Source organism: Alosa pseudoharengus, unplaced genomic scaffold, assembly GCF_046254945.1.
Source record: "Alosa pseudoharengus isolate Yale_2024_CS ecotype anadromous, Long Island Sound unplaced genomic scaffold, YU_APseudo_1.1 YU_APseudo_1.1_scf_16, whole genome shotgun sequence".
NCBI lineage: Eukaryota > Metazoa > Chordata > Actinopteri > Clupeiformes > Clupeidae > Alosa > Alosa pseudoharengus.
In genome coordinates, this window is record NW_027468630.1 from 264,808 (window position 1) to 287,500 (window position 22,693).

Below are 22,693 nucleotides of genomic sequence, written 5' to 3' on the forward strand. Positions count from 1 at the left end.
ACAGTCACGCCAACGGCAGTCCACCGACCGGCTGTTTGCAACTGCAGTGATTATCTTAAACGTGCTAATTACGTGATAAATTATAAAACAATCTTTTTTAATACTACAAAATAACATTTGCTAAATGAACCTTAACTTTTTCAGCCATAGGTGTGTAGATTATACATACCTGCTTCTGTTTGTAAGACTAGGATATTTGTTTTCCCACATGCAATCAAGAAAAGCAGTAGCCAACTTATTCCTATGACCAATAAGTAACTAAGTATACCCACAGAAGTCACTGAAAAAGAGTGCATTTCCCAAATAGGTCAAGCTATCGCAACTCCAACAAAAAGTATACTATAGCTCACCCATTAGAAGTTCCACTCTAATGGGTATAACTGTTAAGCAGTTAGGCTATTCATGGTGGAACTGATGTCCAACTTTCTGGTTATAGGCTAGATGAGATCCAAGCACTAATCATGTAACATCAGATATTTCAGTTGGAGTTGCCCGTGACCTCACCATAAAATATGACTGCCATGGTCCAATTAAGTTTTTCTGATAGAAAATTCCTTATGTCTGACTGGGCATTATTTAAATGTGTATCATAATGTGCCACTGCAATTACACCTAATACAAACAAGTAAATCTTTGTATTAGACAAAGTTAATTTGTCAAATGATTTCAGCCTTCCCCCTAATAACTCACAATTTAAGTGAATGTCATCTTACAGTTTCATGTAAAGTATGTTTGTTGCTGAAAACCATGACACAAACCCAATGTTTACAAGCCCATCATTTATTTAATACTGGCATTTCACAGTATACGAGATCACTATTTCACTCATGAGTGAGTAATCACTTTCCCAGTAGCGTGCCATTAAGTCCCAGCCAATCTCATTCTGAGCTGCAGAGAGCACCTGAATGGACCAGATAGAAACAAAAAAATATACATTAGACAGAGAAATAGATAGCATGGATTTTAAAAACAAACAAAAAAGTTGCATTACATGTTTGTCACACTCATTTTACAATGTACAGTGGTGCTATTTAGTCAATCACCCTCTAACACACACACACAGCAACACAGCTGAAGGTGTGTGTATTTGCAAGCATGGATCAAATAGGCCAAAGGCACATTTACAGTGGTTTCTGTACTTACTTGGTGTACTTAAATAAAAATATTCAATGGAAATAACAATTGACCAATTTCAATATATGAATTTATCTTGTCTAGGTTCTTATTGAATTGAATTTCCCCTTGGGGATCAATAAAGTATCTATCTGTCGATCTATATTGAAAACTATATTTTGAACTTTTTTCACTGTTGTGTAATGATTGATTGGAAGCATACTCTGACTTCACCACAAGTTGTGTTGTTTGAAAGAAATATTCATGCTTTTCATGTTTTTAATGTTTATCACTGTTATAAAAAATGCCCAGCAAGAAACAAGTCAGTGATTGGTCAGTGTACATGTGGATAATGCAGAGCGACATACATGGCATGGTGCTGGTAACAACAGGAAATGGATGCTTCTGAAACAGAGAAATGATATTAGATTAGTAAACAGAGTGTGCTTTTAGAACATTGGATAAATGGTTGCTGATAATGGGCAATGTAGATATTGCATTAAAAATAAGCCATTTCTTTCTACAACAGTAGAGAACAGTTTTGCAATTATGTAAGTGCATACTGTGTGTGTAAGGCGGTCATACTGGTTTACTAGAATGACCAACATAACCTGGCATGGCCAGATAAATCAGCAATGTAGACCGGCAACACCAGCTAAAATGACTTGAGATGATACGACAAGCAAAACCAGCTGAATTACCATCGCAAGCTGGGTAAACCAGCCGAAGCTATGTTGTCGCATGAGTTTTGCTGGTCTAGCAGGTCAACCATCATAGGGTGGTCAAACAAGCTGGTCAACCAGCAAACCACCTTAAGCTGGTCAGGCTGTTTTTTTTCAGCAGGGTAGCCCTGACTGTAGCCTATAGCCCTGGTCCCTTGTCGGACCTCATAGTTCAGCAGTTAGCCTACACATCAGATGTATGGAATAATGAACACAGTATGCCAGGCTGTGACAAGTAAATACAAACGTTGTTGACATGTCACGCAGTTTCTAAGCTAAAACATCGCCTCACTATCCGCTAGCTGCCTGTGCCCTGAATACACGGCAGAAAAACAGTCTGTGTTGTGTTACGCTGGTAACAGGAAACAGATGCTACTGAAACAGAGAAATTATATATTAGTAAACAGAATGTGCCTTTGGAACATTGGATGAATGGTTGCTGATAATGGGCAATGTAAATATTGCATTAGAGATAAGACATTTCTTTCTACAATAGTAGAGAACACTTTTGCAATTATGTAAGCGCATACTGTGTAACCTGAAAACTGTTGCACTGATTAAAAAAACAAAAAAACAATGTAATTGATCTCAGCTGGTATTTTGTCTATAATGGAGTGGAATGGAAATTTCTAAGTGATCCCAAACTTTGGTAGCCTAGAAATCTAGACGCACCCTAGCGGCCAAGGTGATGTAATTTGCTGCCAGGGTAGTCTAGCAACTCTCCGTTGGCTTGCGAGTTGGAAAAATTCAACTTCAGTCAGGCCAATCACATCGTGTATAGAATCAGTAAGCGGACTTAACATAATGATGGCATAGTTGCGACTGTTCTGCGTGAATTCCCTGCTACTTGAAAACAAAGAAGATGGATGCTGCTGCTGGCGAACAGCGTGACACGAGTTAAGCTTTGTTTAAATTGGCAAAAGTTTGAACAACTAGCTCCGCTGGTGGGAAAATGCATGGTTGTAGCACTATCCTATTGCGTGCAGAGGGAATTTGAAAGACAACCGTTTATCCCGCCCCTTGGACTGAGCACTGCGAATGGTCCTACATCAAGATGTGAGGTCTGGCTCATCAGGCTAAAACTTTGGTAGTGCATGTTTACAAGAATTCCCCTCACAACTCCAAGCATACAGACAGTGTCTTCATCATCCTCAGCCTCCATTGAAGAACATAAGACAGGTGAGTGTGCCTCCAGTGTCAACACACACAATCTGACATCTCATAGCTCATAGGACTACTGATGTGTGTGTGTCTGGGGGTGTAATATAGTTACCTTCAAGGAAATAAAGCCCTCATAAGTACATTTTTCCAGAGTCTGAAAGCACACACACACACACACACACACAGAGAGAGTAGGAGAAAAAAACTGTAGGCTACACTACACATTACAGGTTAAAAGGTCCACTGTGTTCATCAACAATATAGAACATATAGGTTGCTCTCGTGCTTATGATGTAACACACACACCTGCGCGCGTATGAATAAAAGTTAACTGAAATCAACTGATTTTCAATTCACCTGGGATCGCCAACGACAGACTTTGGTCTAACATTAGACACTGTGGTGTTTTGGTCAACATTCAGGTAAAGTAGTGGTTATAAGGTCACTTTCAAGACCGCAACACCATAAACCAAGAACGATAACTGTGTAAATTAGCGTTAGTCGGATTCGCTCGCTAAAGTTAGCTGAAAACGGTTACGTTAACGTTAGCTATATCGCTAGCTGCTATAGCTTGCTTGATGCTAACAGTTATCTAGTAAACTTTACGCTATTGTCTGTCACAATAATGGCAGAGAGCAACAAATTGCTATCAAAAAGGTCTTTAAGACGGCATACAAAAAAAAATACAGAGGCCATTGTCTCTATGCTACAATCACTTAATGTGGAAAAAGTTAGCGTTACTCACGACTCCGACTGCTCCGACCATGGCTCCGACTCCTACATGTCAGGGACGGAAACGTTAGACAGCTGTGATGGAGGAGACTGGTGTAACGTTAGTACTAGCTCTAGTTTAGAGGACATAAGCGCCACCTGTGGTCTGGAGGAAATCCAAAATATCGATTACTGTATGCAAGACGAGGACTTTGACATTGACATTGACAGTCCTGATGAGGAATATGACAACATTAAATTACGTGACGATTTAAAGGCGTGGGCAGTGGAAACAAACACACCAATCAGCCATCTTTCAAGTCTTCTTGCTGTCCTTAACAAACACCTGCCCGATGCAGATCTCCCAAAAGATGGTCGGACACTTTTGTCAACTCCTAAAAGCATAGAGGTGGAAGAAAAAGCAGGGGGCTCCATGCACTATTTTGGATTAGCTAAAGGTGTATTGGTGAGGATGCAGGACAGTCCCACCCTAACAATCGCTCAAACACTCCACCTGCAAATCAATATTGATGGCATGCCACTTTTTAAAAGTAGCAATAACCAATTCTGGCCAATATTGGCATTAATTGAAGAAGACCCAGACCAAATTCCCTTCGTTGTGGCATTATACTCTGGGTTTAAAAAACCATCAAATTTGGCAGAGTATCTCTCCGATTTTGTGGAGGAGATGTCAGTCATCTCCTCAAGTGGTGTTATGTACCAACAAAATCACAAAATAATCATTTCGGCCTTTGTATGCGATGCACCAGCAAGAGCATTCCTCAAAAACATAAAATATCATAATTCGTATTACGGCTGCGAGAGGTGTGTTCAGGAGGGTGTTTGGTGCAATAACAGATTAAACTTCCCTGAGACAATGGCGGCACCACGTACAGACGAGAGCTTTAAGGCCAAATTACAAAGTGATCACCACAAGGATGGTGAAAGTCCCCTCACTGACATCAACATTGGCATGGTCTCCCAATTTGTGCTCGATTACATGCACTTAGTGTGTTTGGGAGTAGTGAGAAAGCTCATTTGGTTGTGGATGCGAGGCCCACTACCCACAAGAATTGGCAACCGAACAATAACATCAATATCACAAAAAATAGTGGAACTTGGAAAAAGCTTGCCAAAAGAGTTCAATAGAAGAGGGAGATCCCTAACAGAGGTGGACCGTTGGAAAGCAACTGAATTTCGGACATTTCTTTTGTATACGGGTCCCATTGCTCTCAAAAACGAACTGCCTGATGTTATGTACGATCACTTCCTCCTTCTGCATGTGGGCATAACCATTCTATGCAGCCCACAGCTGTCAAAAACATACTGTGATTACGCCGAGAAGGTGATCAGAGTCTTTGTCCAAAACTTCTCTGTGATTTATGGCGATTTCATTGTGTACAATGTCCATAGCTTAATCCACCTGGCAGACGATGTCAGAAAATTTGGCCCCTTGCAGAGAATTTCTGCCTTTCCTTTCGAAAACTTTCTGCATCAACTGAAAAGAAAGATCAGAAAGCCAAACCAACCTTTGCAGCAAATTGTAAAACGCATCGCTGAACAAAAACTAAACAGCAGTGTCAGTCAGTCAGTCAATGTCAGTCCAGTGTTGCACAGTCTACTCTCTCACTACACCTGTCCCAAATTCTTTTTATCAGTCCATGCGCCTAACAACATAGTTTTGAGTGGGCACAGCATATTCAGAATTGAAAAAATGTTCAATGCTGATGGCTGCACACAGTTTTTGGGACGGAAATTTTTAAACAGACAGTCGTTTTTCACATCCCCAGTTGACTCCCTCAATTTGAATATTGCTTTTGTTCAAGGACTGTCTGTAGAGGTGGTGGCTTTGTCAGAGAAAACCATTGATGCCAAAATGGTTGCAATGCCTGTCAAACATGGCTTTGCAATATACCGACTGAACCATACATAATAAATAAATAAATAAATAAATAAATGAGTTAGTTAGTAATAAATAAATAAATAAATAAATAAATAAATAAATAAATAAATAAATAATTTAGTTAGTAATAAATAAATAAATGAATAAATAAGTTAGTTAGTTAGTAATAAATAAATAAATAAATAAATAAGTTAGTTAGTTAAAGCTAAGTTCATCTGTTCATCATTTCAGTTTACAGATCATGTTCGCAATTGTACTATTTACGGAAAAGAATGAGGTTGAAGTGGTGCCCACAAGCTGGCTGAGTGTCGACCAAAAAGTGTCGTTCTGGCCACCATACAAAAGTATGCAACGGGGTAAGGTGGCTGTCCAGAATCAGGAGGATCCTGATGAGACATGGGGGGAGTTCTTTGTCAGGGTACTGAAGAAATATGGTGAGACCCTCCTGTAAACAAACACAGAGAGAAAGAAAGAGAGAGAGAGATGCTGCAATATGGTTCCTTGTTTAACAAATGTTTCCCTCAAATACAGATTCTTATGAAGCGGCCAGGAAGAAACTGGTGAGGGCCACCAAGAAAGACTCCCTCACTTCTGAGGATGAAAGTTTCAGAAGGCCTAGAATGTAAGAACCGTACAGTACACAAATTAACAAAAGTCTAAGATTCACTGATGTTTTAATACCTGTGGTGTTGTCCTGTTGTCATACTGCAGGCCCTCTGCCAAAGTGGTGGAGCAGTTTGAAGCTCTACCTCAGCCACGCCATTCCATCGCCAACCAGCAACCAGCAAAACAACCAGCGAAACAACCAGTGAAACCACCTGCGAAACCAGGCTCCTCCAAACAGCTACCTGTACTCCAGCCTGTACTCCAGCCACCACCGGTGTTTTCATCGGTCTTGAGTGCTCCCACTACCTCCTACTCACAGCCTGTGACAAACACATTCGGTACAAAACATTTTGCTGGTCTGCAACATGACTGATGATATCATTTGTGTAACATAATCATTTAAGTCACAACACTTTCTAAAGCAATGTGAAATGTTTCTGTTTTTCTATTAAACCTTTCTTACCTATAGAGCGTGACCAGCTAATTTTCAGGGCCTTGGAGGAGATAAAGGCGCAAGTGCGCCAGAACACCCTCCTTCTCCAGGCCCTGGCTAAGAAGCAGCCAGCACAAGCAGCGCCCTCTCTACCAGAGGAATTCACATTCCCAATTCAGACACAAGAACATCTGAGGAGAGTGGAGAATGTGTTATTAGAGAAAGCACAGGAGAAAGCTATGGTATGTATTTGACTACATTGATGACCACAACATGGTGAAAAATTTCACGTTGGTTGAATACTTTGGAACCAACTGCATTATGTTTTGTCAACAGTACACATTCTATACAGTTAAGAACAAAAGTATTCATACCCCTGGCAAATATTGATTTAATGTTAATTTTCTCTTGACCAATATGTTTGAAAATGACACTTCTACATGGCTAAATGTTGTAAGATAATGTGGTAGAATCAGTTTTCATATTTTTTGAAAATTTTTATGAAAAATGGCATGTCCAAAATTATTCATACCCTTTTTAAATAATCACTGGAAGCATGTTTATTTGTCATCACAGCTCTCAAAATGGTTCTCATAATACATACCAAGCCTCTCAATGTCTTCACAATGATTCTAGACAGCTAGCCTAGCCCCGCCCACCTAGATCTTATTTCAGGGAGATCTAGTCTGGAAACCTAGTTCATAACCATTTAAAAATCAAGCAAAAGCTATATTCTTTGTTCAGGTGTGTCCTTATAAAAGGTTAAGCAGAGTTGTGCATTTTAAGAAGAGTGATCCATGATCAGCATCCATGATGACCAAGTGGTCCATTTTGGGATGTGCTGCAAATGTCAACCATCAAAACACCATATCCACAGTGCAGAATAGCTATTATAGAAATGTATTAGCTTGGGGTGTTTTTTTCCAGACAATGGGACCTGGTGACCTTCTCAAAGTAAATGGTAACACTAAAACAAGGGGCTACAGTAAGATTTTTGGAGGAAAAAAAATCAGGCAGTCTGCCGAGAAACCCGTCCCAATAGGCGGCATCGGGCCATTAAACCACACAATGATCCAAAACATACAGCCAAACAAGGCTTTCCAGTCATTATCTAAAAAAAGGTATGAATAATTTTGGACACAAAATTCATACATATGTAAAAAAAAAGATGAAAATGCTTCTATTTCCATGTTTCTACCACATTGTCAAGCAACCTTTTGACATGTGGCAGTTTCATTTTCAGTCAGAACAAACATATTGGTCGAGAGAAAATCAACATTAAATTAATATTTGCCAGGGGTATGAATAATTTTGTTCTTAACTGTATAAAATCTATATACATCTGTACATTTCTGTTCTTATCTGTAGACAACACACCTTACAGCACTTGGTGGGATGAATGCTGGGGACGCGGTCAGGAGAATAATGCGTCACCTCATCACAGACACACTGGCAACCCAATACAATTGGCTTGGCCGAGGAGGCCAAAAGAAGGCTTTTGCAGCTTTAAAAATCACTGCAGCTATAAGAGGTGTCTGAATGCCACTGCATTGCTGTCATTGTAAAAGAAAAATTAAATACAGTGTGCTTAATAGACACTTTTTGATTCTCCTGGAAATAGTGCATTGTATTTTCAATGATCAAGAACTGTTACCTGTTCAGGTGCTGCGGCAGCGCAAAATATCACTGCCAGCGAGTGCGACAGCCACATTAAGAACTGGCTTAAGTATAGCAGTGACCGCAGTGGAGGAAGGAAGAGGAGAGCTGAAGAACCGCAGAGCCCTGTAATCGGTATGTTACAGACCTGAATAAGAAGAGGGAAATCCAAAGACATAGTGGCAGACATTTAAGTATATGCAATGGGTCATTCCAGGTTAAATCATCTAAGGTTCTTGCTGCACCATCTCATATTTTGTTAAAACATTGTCTTAATCAAGAATGGGTCCCAAAACCAAAAGCCTGTAAAATATTTCTGTTCAAATCCTGTCTTTATCACATTCATATAATTGTCAGTCCTTAGAATTACTTCAGTTTTGTAGCTTGGAATTCACATTATCTAGGAAGCAATGTTTGAGCATTTATGATAAGTATTATTCATGGGCACTACTATTTCGATATATGATGGCGTCAAAATAGCTATTTAGAATCATCAGTGTCTCTACACATGAACTCGAGCATTGAGAACATTGTTCGTGTACACAGTTTACTAAAAAGAAAGGTTTTGGACAACTCACTCCTTGGCTGGCATGATGGCGGCGAGCAGAAAAACTAAGTTTTTAAAAACCTTTCTTTTAGTAAACTCTGTGTACACAAACAATGCTCAAGTTCATGTGTAGAGACACAGATGACTTCGATCAAAGTTTCATGTTGTGTCGAGCCTTCTTGGTGTTTTAAAAATAGCTATTTTGATGCCATCATGTATCAAAATAGTAGTGCCCCTACGATTTCCATTAAAAAAGCCATTTGACCCGAAAACGACGACAAGCTAAAAGTGGCGCTTCGGACGTAGGCTATAATTATGCTTTTAAACTAAAGTTTGACTAGGGTACATTCACAAAAACACCCTAGGATGCATTCTGGCCAGTTACGCTTTAACAGCCCCACTGATTTTCGTGTTCCTAGCCTAGGCTACTCCACCAATTACCAAAAAATGCAACCTCGTTTAATCTTAATGCGCATTTGTTGCAGAGACACCGTGATTTTATATCATCCAAAGCCCAGCTACATTTCTTTGAAAGACAACGATCTTTAAACAAAGCAGGCTACCTACAGTACATAGATGGCAATATCAGTTGTGCTTTAGACTGACAGAAAATACTGAGGCAAAAAGTCCTACCCAAAATAGAAATCTCTCCGATTTTCTATTAGCCTATACATGGCGGTACTCGGGACTTTCAACAACAGTTGCTTATATTTCTGTATTATACCAAAAACATAAATATCTATGTATTTTAATTATTCCAAAGTAGCATAGGCTACAAAATATGTCGAGCTATGTGCTACATTTGAAGAGTTTCAAAACGCCACCATTTTAATGAATTTTCATAAATATTTTTTTTTACATTTTGTTTTCCAAATAATTTCAGTTGAACTGTAACTGGGTGTTGTTATTTTATATATCTTTACTCAATCAAAACAACACAATACACATTAAATAACCTGAATGTTTTAAAAAAAGGAGATAGCGTTTTGGAACCAAACTCTTCATTTCTTCACACAAAAGTAACCAAGTTTAGCTTAGTCTTCTAACCTTATTTTAAGACAATAATTAAAAATCTTACCTTATCACATGTCAAACAGTCACCAAGTGTCCAGTGCCCTAGCTATGGCTAATCCTAGGCCAAACTGACCTAATGTCGCGTGGTTCATGCAAACATCACGTGCATTCATTCTCAGGTAACATTTTGTCGCGTGGCTTTAGTAGGCCTGTGCATGCTGTGCATTTCACGATTGATTGCAATATGAAAATGCTATTTGCAAATGGAGATGCATTTTCAACTAAAAATATAGCCTAGCATGCCTCAATACAACGCAATTCAGATCGTTACAACGTTAAGCGCATTTTCATATAATAGATGGGGACAGTAAACATTTTTTAAAAAATAATTAAAAAAAAACATTCTTACCTCCTAGGCCTAGTTTCAGTGATAACCTCCTAAATGGGCAATCTGTCACTGATGGTTGTCTCCTTTTCTCCACAGCTACTCAGCGCCAGCGTCTGCGTCAATTGGAATTCAGTGATTCGGATTCCAGCGATTCTGACTCCGAGTAAGTAGCACATATGGCAAACCCCACATACTTTGCATTGTTTTGATAAATGGATCGATGAGCAAACTCTTTTGTTTTTCCAGAATAGTTCCATGATCTGGAGGAACCGGAGCAGCCCACCCCCCAATTCCTTGTTGGTGTTTTTTTTAAACATTTTTTATTAATTTATTTCTTTGTTATTTTTGTTATTGTCAATAAATATTATAAATAATATTAACATTTATAACATATTGCCTGCCTGTCTTGAATTAAGCAACAAGCCCCGAGAGGCCACTGGTTTTAGAACAGCTGTTAGGCATGATGCGCAATTGCGGAAGCAATCATTTCCATATAGGCTTGTAGGCTACTGGAGAACAAGTCATTGCTCATGATAATAAAAGTATAATGTTCATTCATTTTCACGGTATGGACTAGCAATGGAAAATAAAAACAAAATGTTGGCAATTGGTTATAAGCCAACGTTTTGCAATAAACGGATTTTTGTAGGCCTATTGTGACGCACGACGATTTTCTCCGTGCCAACGTCAAAACAACGTTACCCCACCGGACAAAATGAAGTTGGCACAACGTCAGTAAACGGATGATATGCCGTTGTGCCAACGTTGTGCCAACGTATGCTTGCTATCTGGGTTCGTTTCGTTGACCGCTCCGGTTTTCTTCTTGTTCTTATTCCGTCAATCCTGGGCTTATAGATCCCGTTCTTTTTTGAAGTATTTCCCCCCTGGTATTCAGATGTTCATATGTAGATCATCTGATGATGTTAATTCAACATTCAATGCAATAAATCACAAAAGCTCTGTAGCGAAGTTAAGAGCTCATATTTTTTGTTACCACCATGTTCTGTAACCATGGTAACTCTCATGGTAACTCTTCTCTCTCTCTCTCTCTCCTTCTCTCTCTATCTCTCTCTCTCCTTCTCACTCACTCTCTCTCTCTCTCCTCTCTCTATCTCTCTCTCTCTCCTTCTCTCTCTCTCTCACTCTCTATCTATCTCTCTCTCACTTCTCTCTCTCTCCTTCTCTCTCTCTCTCTCCTTCTCTCTCTATCTCTCTCTCACTCTCTCTCTCTCTCTCCTTCTCTCTCTCTATCTATCTCTCTCTCCTTCTCTCTCTCTCTCGCCTTCTCTCTCTCTCTCCACTCTCTCTCTCTCTCCCTCTCTCTCCTTCTCTCTCTCTCTCACTCTCTATCTATCTCTCTCCTTCTCTCTCTCTCACCTTCTCTCTCTCTCTCTCTCTCTCTCTCCCTCTCTCTCTCTCTCTCTCCTTCTCTCTCTCTCTCTCTCTATCTCTCTCTCCTTCTCTCTCTCCTTCTCTCTCTATCTCTCTCTCTCTCCTTCTCTCTCTCCTTCTCTCTCTCTCTCTCTGTGCGCATGTGGAGTGAGTGGGCGGAGCCGGAGCGTTTGTGAGTGAGTAAGGACTTGGCCGCTGTGTTCTAATCTTTATTTTCTATCTTTTGTCTATTTTTATGTTTGTTTGTCTTTTGTGTGTTTGTTTGTGTTGGTACTTGTGATAACCTTATTAGTAAAGTAAGATCGTATTTAGCCTACCTGGGCGTCTGCTTCCACCTCTGGGAGCACGCTGATCCAGGTATGGTGAACTTAGGGTTTCTTACGCGGCAGCATGCCGTTAAAATACCCACAACAATTAGTGTTGAGGACTGCAGCTTAGCCATTGGGGAGATGGTTGGCCATGATAATATACTTTCTGCTTCACGTATGAATAATGCGGTTGTGCTGTTCCTAGGATCAGTAGATATGGCTCAAGATGTGGTTGAGCGTGGAGTTGTGATAAATGAAGAATTTATTTCTGTTCTTCCTTTATCAACGCCAGCCAAAAAAGTGATCTTGTCGAATGTGCCACCCTTCATTAGTGATGAAGTTCTGACTGAGAATCTTGCCAGGTATGGCAAGTTAATTTCACCAATAAAGAAAATGTCCATCACGTCTAAATCGCCGTTGTTGAAACATGTTGTTTCTTTCAGGCGCTCTGTCTACATGATCTTGAAAAACACTGAAATTGACATGACTCTAAATTTGAAGATTGACGTGTGTTTTTATTACACTATCTATGTCTCTACAAATTCAATGAAATGCTTTGGTTGTGGCCAGGTAGGCCATCTAATAAGGGCATGTCGCGAAAAACAGATAGAACCTGGAACGTCAAATGACACAGCTGAAAATAGTGCTAGTGTTTCTGCTACTACTGATGAATCAACCGGAAAAAATAACGCACAGACCACGCCTGTGGTGGATAATGAACCAAAAGAGGTTGCCGATCTTGTACAGATTGATAAAAATGATAATGATCATCAAGAACTTCCAAAAGATGTTGGTAGTGAGTTGGTTGATACAGAGGCTGGTGAGAGTAGGCCTACGCAAAGTACACAGGGCAGTACTAGTTCTGTGAGTGACATTGATCAAATATTTGGCAAAGTTGATTGTGAAAGTTCCTTAATGGACACCGATGATGCACTTTTTAAAATGCCTAGAAAAAGAAAAGGATCCCGTGCTAGTAATCGAAAAACGAAAAAGAGCGAGCTTACAGAAACGAGACAAACTGATGCTGAGAGTGAAAGCGATTATTCCTCTGACTGTAGCATTACATGTAGTGTCCGTCAGAGTGGTTACTCAAATCAGTCGTACACTGTAGACGATATTAAGTCGTTCCTTAAAAAAACCAAGCACGCACGACAAGTGCGTATTGATGATCACTTTCCAGACGTTGACTTATTTATTGATAAAACGAAGTTATACATGGGAGAAGGCCACTTTACTGATCAAGAAGTATGTCGTCTCAGAAAATTTCTAACTAAGTTAAATGCTGACACTGATGAGAAAGCCTAAGTCCCTTAGTATTATGATGCGTGTGTGTGTTTTGTTGGTTCTTTTCTTTCTCTTTTTTGCGACAATGCCTGATTTTCGTGTCGCATCTTTAAACATGAATGGGGCTAGACAGAGTTTGAAAAGAATAGAATTGTTTGAGACAATGAAGCAAAAAAATATTGATGTAATTTTATTGCAAGAAACGCATACTGACGTTATAAATGCTGCTGATTGGGTAAAGGAGTTTAAAGGACAAATGTTTTTAAGCCATAATACTGCAAATAGTGGAGGGGTTGCTATATTATTTTCAGACAGATGCACTCCTGTTTCATATCAAGTTGATGATATTCTAAAAGGTCGACTGCTTAAAGTAAGAGCACAGTTTGAGGATACTTGGTGTGTGTTTATTTGTGTTTATGCACCAACAATGGCCACTGAGAGAATGTGTTTTTTAAGTGCATTAGATAACGTTTTAAAGAACTGTGATTCTAATGAATTACTACTGGTTGGGGGAGATTTTAATTGTACAGAATATGTACATGATAGAAATCATATTGAACCCCATATGCCATCAAGGAAAAGACTCATTGAGCTAAAGGCCACATATGATCTCATTGATATTTGGCGAAATTTTCATAAAAATCAGAGACAATATACTTGGGCCCACTCCTATAATAATTCCCTGTCTTTAGCTAGACTTGATAAGTTTTATAGTTTTAAAAATCACCTTAGTGCCTATAAGAGTTGTCTGATTATCCCAGTGGGTTTCTCAGATCATTGTATGGTTTTATGCACATTGTCTTTAATTTCAGTTAAGCCCAAAAGTGCTTACTGACATTTCAATAATGTACTGTTGGAAGATAATTATTTTAAAGAAGTGTTTTCTTTTTTTTGGAATAAGTTTAGATTAGAAAAAAAGCATTTTCCTTCATTGCAGCAGTGGTGGGAAATGGGAAAAAAAAAAATCAAACAGTTGTGTCAACAGTACACATTCAATGCCACTAGAGACATAACCATATCTCAGAAAATTTTAGAAAGTGAAATTATGAAACTTCAGAATCTGGCTGATACTACAAGTGATCAACAACATTTTGAAGCTATTAAACTAAAGAAAATTGAATTAAATGATCTCCTGGAGAAAAAGGCACAGGGTGCTTTGGTCCGATCACGCTTCCGAAATATTTCAGAGATGGATGCTCCTTCTAAATTTTTCTTTGGTTTGGAAAGGAAAAATGGGCAAAGGAGACACATTAATGCTTTACGGTCACAATCAGGGGTTTTATTAACTGAAACACCTGATATAAGGAAGCATGCTGTCAAATTTTATTCAGAATTATTTAAAAGTGAATATGAAGAGAAGCTAGAATTGAATGATCTCTTTTTCAAAGATTTGCCAAAATTGGGAAAAGATTCGGCGGATGAGCTTGACAGAGTGTTGACTCTTAAGGAGCTACATGCAGCTGTTATGGGTATGGAAAATGGGCGTACACCTGGGATTGATGGCTTACCAGCTGAATTTTACAAGTCCCTTTGGTCAGTCATAGGGCAGGACTTGCTGGACACGCTGAATGCCAGTGTGGCAGAGGGAAAGCTCCCTTTAAGTTGTCGCAGAGCAGTCCTGGCCCTGGTGCCCAAGAAGGGTGACCTGACTGAGCTAAAACAGTGGCGACCCCTATCCCTGTTGTGCATAGACAGTCGAATCTTTTCTAAAACATTGGCCACAAGGCTGAGTAAAGTGATGGGTGAAATTATTCATTTGGACCAAACGTACTGTGTGCCGGGAAGGTCAATTTTTGATAATATCTTTTTGATCCGTGATACATTAGATCTTTGTAGTATACTTCAGAAAAAGTTAGGTCTTTTGTTTTTAGATCAAGAGAAAGCATTTGACCGTTTTGAGCATAACTATTTATACAAGGTTTTAGAGGTTTTTGGTTTTAACTCTGGCTTCATTAACATGATAAAGGTTATGTACAGTGACGTTGAAAGTTTACTGAAGATTAATGGCGGCTTAAGCTCACCTTTTAAAGTAAATAGAGGTATAAGGCAAGGTTGCTCCCTATCAGGGATGTTATATGCTCTCTCAATTGAACCACTGTTGCACAGATTAAGAGCTGAAATCTCTGGTACCTCCATAACAAATTGTAACACTGTTTTACGTCTGTCAGCATATGCTGATGATTTGGTGGTGATGATAGATAACCAAAGAGATATGGACATACTCAACAATATTGTTAAGGATTTTGGACTATTATCATCTGCTAAAGTCAATTGGAATAAAAGTGAGGCCATTTTAGTGGGTAATTGGAGTTGTCAACCTCCAAAACTCCCAGATGGGCTTACTTGGATAAAAGGAGGGTTCAGGTACCTTGGAGTCTTTTTAGGTGATCACAGTGCATTGCAGAAAAATTGGGATGGTGCTCTTGAAAAAATAAAAGGACGTCTGAATAAGTGGAAATGGTTGGTGCCACAGTTGTCTTATAGGGGCCGATGTTTAGTGATAAACAACTTAGTGGCGTCTTTCTTGTGGCACAGATTAATGTGTCTTGATCCACCACCAAACTTATTGTCAAAAATACAGGCGCTCTTGATTGACTTCTTCTGGGATCGGCTACACTGGGTGCCCCAGAGCATACTATATCTCCCCAAAGAAGAGGGTGGACAAGGAATCATTCACCTGTCCAGTAGGGGGGCAGCATTTCGTCTGCAGTTTATTCAGCGCTTTCTCACAGGGCCTGAGAATTTGACCTGGAGAGGGGTGGCGTGTGAAATCTTACATACCCTTGGAAATTTAGGACAGGATAAAACCTTGTTTTTAATGGACCCCTCCAAATTGGACACAAATAGGCTACCGGTCTTTTATCGAGGACTGTTCAAGGTTTGGAATTTATTCAAGATCCAAAGGATACATAGGCTTTCCTCTTCGCAATGGCTTCTAAGAGAGCCTGTCACAAATGGAGCAAGACTTGACATAAGCAATGGTTCTACTGTCCTTAATCAACGGCTCTGTCAAGCAAAGATAATAACATTATGTGACTTGGTGGGTGTATGTGGTCCTGGGCTTGACAATATTGAGGGCCTTGCAGCAGCAATAGGGGTAAGATCTGTACGAGTAATGGGGCAGGCTTTGGCATGTTTGAGATCTGTTTTATCACCAGATGAGCATAAGGTTTTAAAAGACTATGGGAATGGGCTAATTCTGAGTCTAAGTAACTCCTTCCCCAGGTTGTCCTTATTGCCTAAAACAGATGAAAATGAGAAGTCTATTCTGTTCCCTACTGAGGAAATGGTAATGGTCCTGGATATTGTTAATGGGAGATCTATGTATAAAACATGTGTTAAAGTCTTAAACAAAAAGTGGTTAATTCATAAAACTGATACACCTTGGCGTAATGCTTTAATGTTACAAGATAATGTTAAGCCTGAATGGAGAGCCTTGTACAAGCCGCCATTAACCAAAAAAATGGGTGATCTGCAATGGAGAATACTTCATGGTATTGTGGCAGTAAATTCTTTTGTGTCTATATTGAATCCGGACATCAGACAAGACTGTCCTTTTTGTTTACAAAGGGAAACAGTGTTCCATGCTTTCTTGTACTGCTTGAGGTTGGGTCCTTTTTTTGATTTTTTGGAAAAAATTGTTCAAATGTTTGGTGAATGTTTTTCAAATCAAATGTTTATTCTTGGTTTTAAGTATTGTAAGAAGAATAGTTCCAAGGCACAATTGATCAATTACATTTTAGGTAATGCAAAAATGGCTGTGTACATTAGTAGGAAAAACAAAATAGAACAGGACTGTGACTATGATGCTGCGATTGTTTTATTAAGACTGATAAAGTCAAGAATTCAAATGGATTTTAATTTTTATAAGTCTACATGTAACCTTACAACTTTTGAACATATTTGGTGCTTTAATGGGGCGTTATGTTCCTTAAATAATGATGAACTGGTCTTTACACTTGTATCATAAGAGGATACTGCGTTTTTATATTTATTTATTTATTTTCTTTCATTTTTTGGTTTCTTTTTATTTGTGATTTGTGATTTTAAACATGTGATGTAACATGCATTTGATGCAATAAAGTTATTGTAAATTCAAAAAAAAAAAATTCCCTCCTTCTCTCTATCTCTCTCTCCTTCTCTCTCTCCTTCTCACTCTCTCTGTCTCTCTCTCAGATCCGTTTCCTCTCCAGGTTTCCCCTTTGGGCTCTTAGGGGAGTATATATCAGCCTCCCGTTTTGAAACATCTCACTGCGTTCTTACGATCCCTGCTGAAAAAACCAGCCTGACCAGCTAAAGGTGGTTTGCTGGTTGACCAGCTTGTTAACCAGCTTGTTTGACCACCCTATGATGGTTGATCTGCTAGACCAGCAAAACTCTTGCGAAAACATACCTTCAGCTGGTTTTCCCAGCTTATGATGGTAATTCAGCTGGTTTTGCTTGTCGTACCACCGCAAGCTGGTCATTTTAGCTGGTGTTGCTGTCTATAGTGCTGGTTTAACTGGCCATGCCAGCTTATATTGGTCATTCTAGCAAACCAGCATGACCAGCTTGACAGGCTGGTCACCAGCATGACCATCTTGCACCTGCTGTATCCCACAAGACAGGCTAGTCACACCAGCATGACCAGCTTCCTCAAATGGTCACGCCAGCATATCCAGCTGGGGGCCCAACCAGCTACACCAGCAAAGACCAGCAAGAGCTGGAAGAAAACCAGCAAAGACCAGCTAAAACCATTTACCAGCATAAGCTGGTTTTTAGCTGTTTTTTTCAGCAGGGATGCTTTGTGCTTTTCCCCTGGCTGTGTGTTATGTGTGTATTTTAGTGTACGCAAACCTCCATATTCCCGTAATTATCTCGTCCAAATACAATGACACACGGGGAATTATCAGTGGAGGTAATGAATAAATGGACAGACTAATAAAGTGGGTGTAATAAGTGTATAGGCTACTTTTTAGCACTGCACTTTGTGTATACCTCAGTGTGAATACACACATAAAAACAAGGTTTTATGGAGTTTAGCCTGAATGTCCAATGATGCTATCTCAAATAGATGGTTAAAGTCTACAACCAGTGTTGAAAGTATGTTCTTGAGTGTAAGACCTGTTTATTGTTTGACAACTTAATGACTTTCCAAGGTTTGCTTGACCATGTAATTTCCACCAAGCCATAAATGAAGCACTAGGAAAGGTGTGCATGATTTGTGGTGAGCAGGCACTTTTCCTTTTTGGGAGTGGTGTGTGTGTGTGTGTGTGTGTGAGGCTTGAGGGCTTGAGGGCTCGTGCCTCTAAAAACCGGCCTCTGCGGTCCATCCTCTCCGGTTTCCTCTTTGCATTTTGGGAACTTTTTATTTGCTGCCGTGATTAAATGGGACACCGTATTGGCCCTGGACATCCCAGATCTCATTAGCTGGCATTCCCATAAGCAGCAGGTGATGATAAACCAAACCCTCCGGTGATGGGCGTCCATCATTTCCACTGCACCGCGTGGAGGGCCAGCTCCGGTAATTGTAAGACGAGAGGTCCAGCTTGGAAAATGTTCCCTTGCTTACAACAGTCCAGCTGATGTTACGGCCCCAGTCACAGAGCTTTCTGGGTAATCCTGCAGTGTACCCCCCCACCCCCCATGCACACACACACACAAAAAAAGCCTATTGAATCAAATAACCTGGGATGCCTTAAAGCGTGATTAATCAATGGATTGCTTACTCAGTTCAGTGGTAACTTGATTGTATTTCACATATGGAAATCATTTCCCTCTAGTACTGCATCAGCAGTCTGCTATAAACATTTAGTTTTTTTTTTTCTTCTTGTAGTTGGGGAATGCTTGTGTCTGATTGTTATTGGTGTGCAATTTAGGTCAAATTATATATTAAGATCCCGAGAACTAACATTTATCAACCTCTGTAGTTAAGACTAATAAAGCCTGAACTATGTATAAAGCAGCAATACATTGCAATTCAAAGTGTGATTCAGCATTTCACATGATAGTGCAGTCTGTTAATGCTCATGTTCATGGGTTGGTCATCCCTGCTGAAAAAAACAGCTAGAAACCAGCTTATGCTGGTAGCTAGTTTTAGCTGGTTTTGATGGTTTTCTTCCAGTTCTTGCTGGTCTTTGCTGGTGTAGCTGGTTGGACCACCAGCTGGATATGCTGGCGTGACCATCTGAGGAAGCTGGTCATGCTGGTTTGACCAGCCTGTCGTGTGGGATACAGCTGATGCAAGATGGTCATGCTGGTGACCAGCCTGCCAAGCTTGACATTGTTGGTATAAGATGGTCATGCTGGTTTGACCAACATAAGCTGGCACGGCCAGTTAAACCAGCAGTGTAGACCAGCAACACAAACTAAAATGACCAGCTTGAGGTGGTACGACAAGCAAAACCAGCTGAATTACCATCGTTAGGTGTTTTCGCAAGAGATTTGCTGGTCTAGCTGGTCAACCATCATAGTCAAACAAGCTGGTTAACAAGCTGGTCAACCAGCAAACCACTTTTAGCTGGTCAGGCTGTTTTTTTCAGCAGGGATGTTAATCAGTACAGTACATGTTAAGGTACCTCTGTGTAAACCTTTGGTGGGAAAATGCTGACATGCTTGCATAGAAAGTCTTTGCAACATCCTCACCATATCTGACTGCCAAGTCAAAAACAGCGCCAGTGTACGTGTTTCTGACATGTAAATGTTTAATATGTGTAAAAGAGTGATTTCACGTCTCTGGCATGGACCTCTGAGGTGTGTGTGTGTGTATGTGTGTGTGTGTGTGTGTACGTGTGTGTGTGTGTGTGTGTGTGTACGTGTGTGTGTGTGAAACCCCCACCCTGGCCAGACGTGGGGGGCAGATGGGGGATGGGTGCAGGGGTTGGGGTCTGGTTTGGCCTGACATATCCAAACAGAGTCTCCTCTCATTCTCACCAATCAGGGCGGAAAATCAGAGACAAGGGGGCACTTCCTGCTAACGGCCTCTCTGCTGGCCTGGGCAGTGTGGAGTGGAGCAGAGCGGAGGAGGGGTCCTCCCGGGGCCCGGGGTCAGCTTCAAAGTGGGCCGCACGGATCAGGCCAAACAGTCCCCATTGTGACACATGATTTGGAAGCGGGCGCCGTCTCTTTGAAATCCGCAATTACTCATGCTAGGGGGGCGGGGCTAATGAGGCAATTAGATTTAGTTTTCATCTGGGGCTGGGGCAGAAGAGTCCCTACTGCAGGATAGTATGATGGAGAGAGAGAGAGAGAGAGAGATTGTTGTGTGTGTGTGTGAGTGAAAGAGAAAAAGTGAGTGTATGTGTGTGTGTATGTGTGTGTATGTGTGTGTGAAAGAGAGACGGTGTGTGTGGGGGGGGGGGGGGGTAAAGTGAGTTCATGTGTGGGTACATGTGCATGTGTAAATGTGTTAAATGTGTATGAGAGAGAGAGAAAGAGAGAGAGAAAGAAATAAACAGTGGAAGAGAGTGTGAGAAAGGAGAAAGACAGGTGTGAAGAATGTTTGATAAATCAGAGTCATTTGGGGACACTGATCAAGTTGGAAGTACTCTTTTTCCCCCCTCAACTTGAAAGAAAGCCCTCGGGCGCACAATATAAACCCAAGGGTGAGCTATCTGCACCAAACTTAATTAGGGGTGCATTTGTAATGCAGACACAAACTCTCCCGTCTGCATGCGATTTTTATTAATCAGCAGAACTGGTTTAGGGAAAATCGTGAGACTTTTTGTTTTTACTGCACTTGCCCCCAGGATTGTTTTCACATCAGATTGAACACTGACCCTAATCTAGTGGGAGGAATTGGATCAGCCAATTTTAGTGTCAGGGACCATTAGAACTTTTGTCAGCAAACACAGTCTCTCCCAAGTAGCCACAAGAGCAACACGGAGTGGATTAACAAACTGACTTCACTTTATACGTCATACAAACAGATTATTTAATCTCCTATAGCTCAAGAAGAGACTTAAGGATTAGAGCCCGACCAATAAAGGATTTTGAAGGCCGATACCGATACAAATATTTGTTGATTTAAAAATCCGATATTCCGATATATCGGCCGATATATATTTTTTTTTTCAGAAACGCGCAACAAAACATTAACAGATTTATCTAACATTAGTTATTTGTAGTTATTTATGAGTATTGACTAAAATAATATGATAATGCATTTCAAAAACAAACTTTTAAATAATATTGTCACAGTGGAACAGAGGAACATCGAAATATATTAAAGTTTTGATAAATAAAATGTATAAAAATAGAAACTTAAGATATGAAACTTAGTCTTTTGAACAAAAACATAATAACAACAACCAAATCAAAGTTACCAGTATTAAAAGACTTAGTAAGCTTCATAAATATAACTTTGATCTAAGACTTAATAATTACAAAAAATAATGATGACATTATTACTATCATCATCATTTGTATTATCATTAAACAAGATAAAGGTCACTCTTAAATGTTTGAGTGTGTGTGTGTAATAATTAGTCCCTATTGCCTTATAAGCTACCTTATAATTACAATGTCAGCTTGCTTATCCCTTTACCTGCACTTAAAATTATTTCCATCAAGCTACATCAAACCATTTTCAATCATCAGTTGCTGCCTGCCTTCTAAAACCTACTATTTAGTGATCTAAATCCAGTAACTCTTTAATGCTGCGGCTGAACGACAGTCTGAAACGCACACTTGGCGTCATTGGATTTCACACACGTAAAAGAAAAGCTAACTTTTATGCACAAGCTACGTTTTGCACAAGCTACGTTTGATACTTTTTCTCTATGTCTAAATGTTCACTCCTCGCACGTCTAACTTACATTTTACAATGCAGGGACTGTAACTACAGATATACTAGTTATAAATCATTACTTTATTTAGGCAGAATAAGTTTGTTGTGGTTTCCAAGCTCATTAATGTTAACGTTAGCGGTCTTCCACTGATATTCATGGCATTAGCTAGCTTTGTGGTTAGCTAGTCTATGATGAGCCCTAATTTAGCAATGGATAACGTCATACTGCAAATTGTAAAACATACGCTTTCAAAATAACAGGCCGGGGAGAGATGATACGTCTCACTGCTATAACTGTCACGCTATTAAAGAAATACATCTTCAGTCACATTGTCAAAAGTTAAAAGGACAGACAGTCAACTACACTGTAACAACGTAACGTAATTACTAGCTAATTCCTCTTCACTCTCGGCTTATTTAACAGCAGCAAAACTGGACATTGTTTTCACGAACTTTGTCATGCTTATTTGAGTTAAGAGAACTGATGGGGATGTTCTTTTAATTGTTATTTCAAGCAATGTATGTCTCGTGACCAAATCACCATGAACACACTTCACTGATGATCTCACTCGCGGATAACTGGTTCTCTCTGCCCGACTCTGGCTGGATCAGCAGGTTGCAGGATGTGTGGCGCGTTATACACGAGTGTTGCCAGCAGGGACGGTGTAGAGTGCCCTCTGGTGAACAA

The 22,693-nt window shown here is 40.0% G+C and overlaps 1 long non-coding RNA gene across 1 annotated transcript; it reads right to left on the reverse strand.

The window, feature by feature from the left end:
• Window positions 1-843: 843 nt before the first annotated feature.
• Window positions 844-3,254, reverse strand: LOC143126116 (uncharacterized). Its single transcript, XR_012987377.1, has 3 exons — window positions 3,109-3,254; window positions 1,482-1,518; window positions 844-901 (listed from the first exon to the last, which is right to left on the reverse strand). It is a non-coding gene; the product is annotated as an uncharacterized LOC143126116 (long non-coding RNA).
• Window positions 3,255-22,693: the final 19,439 nt, after the last annotated feature.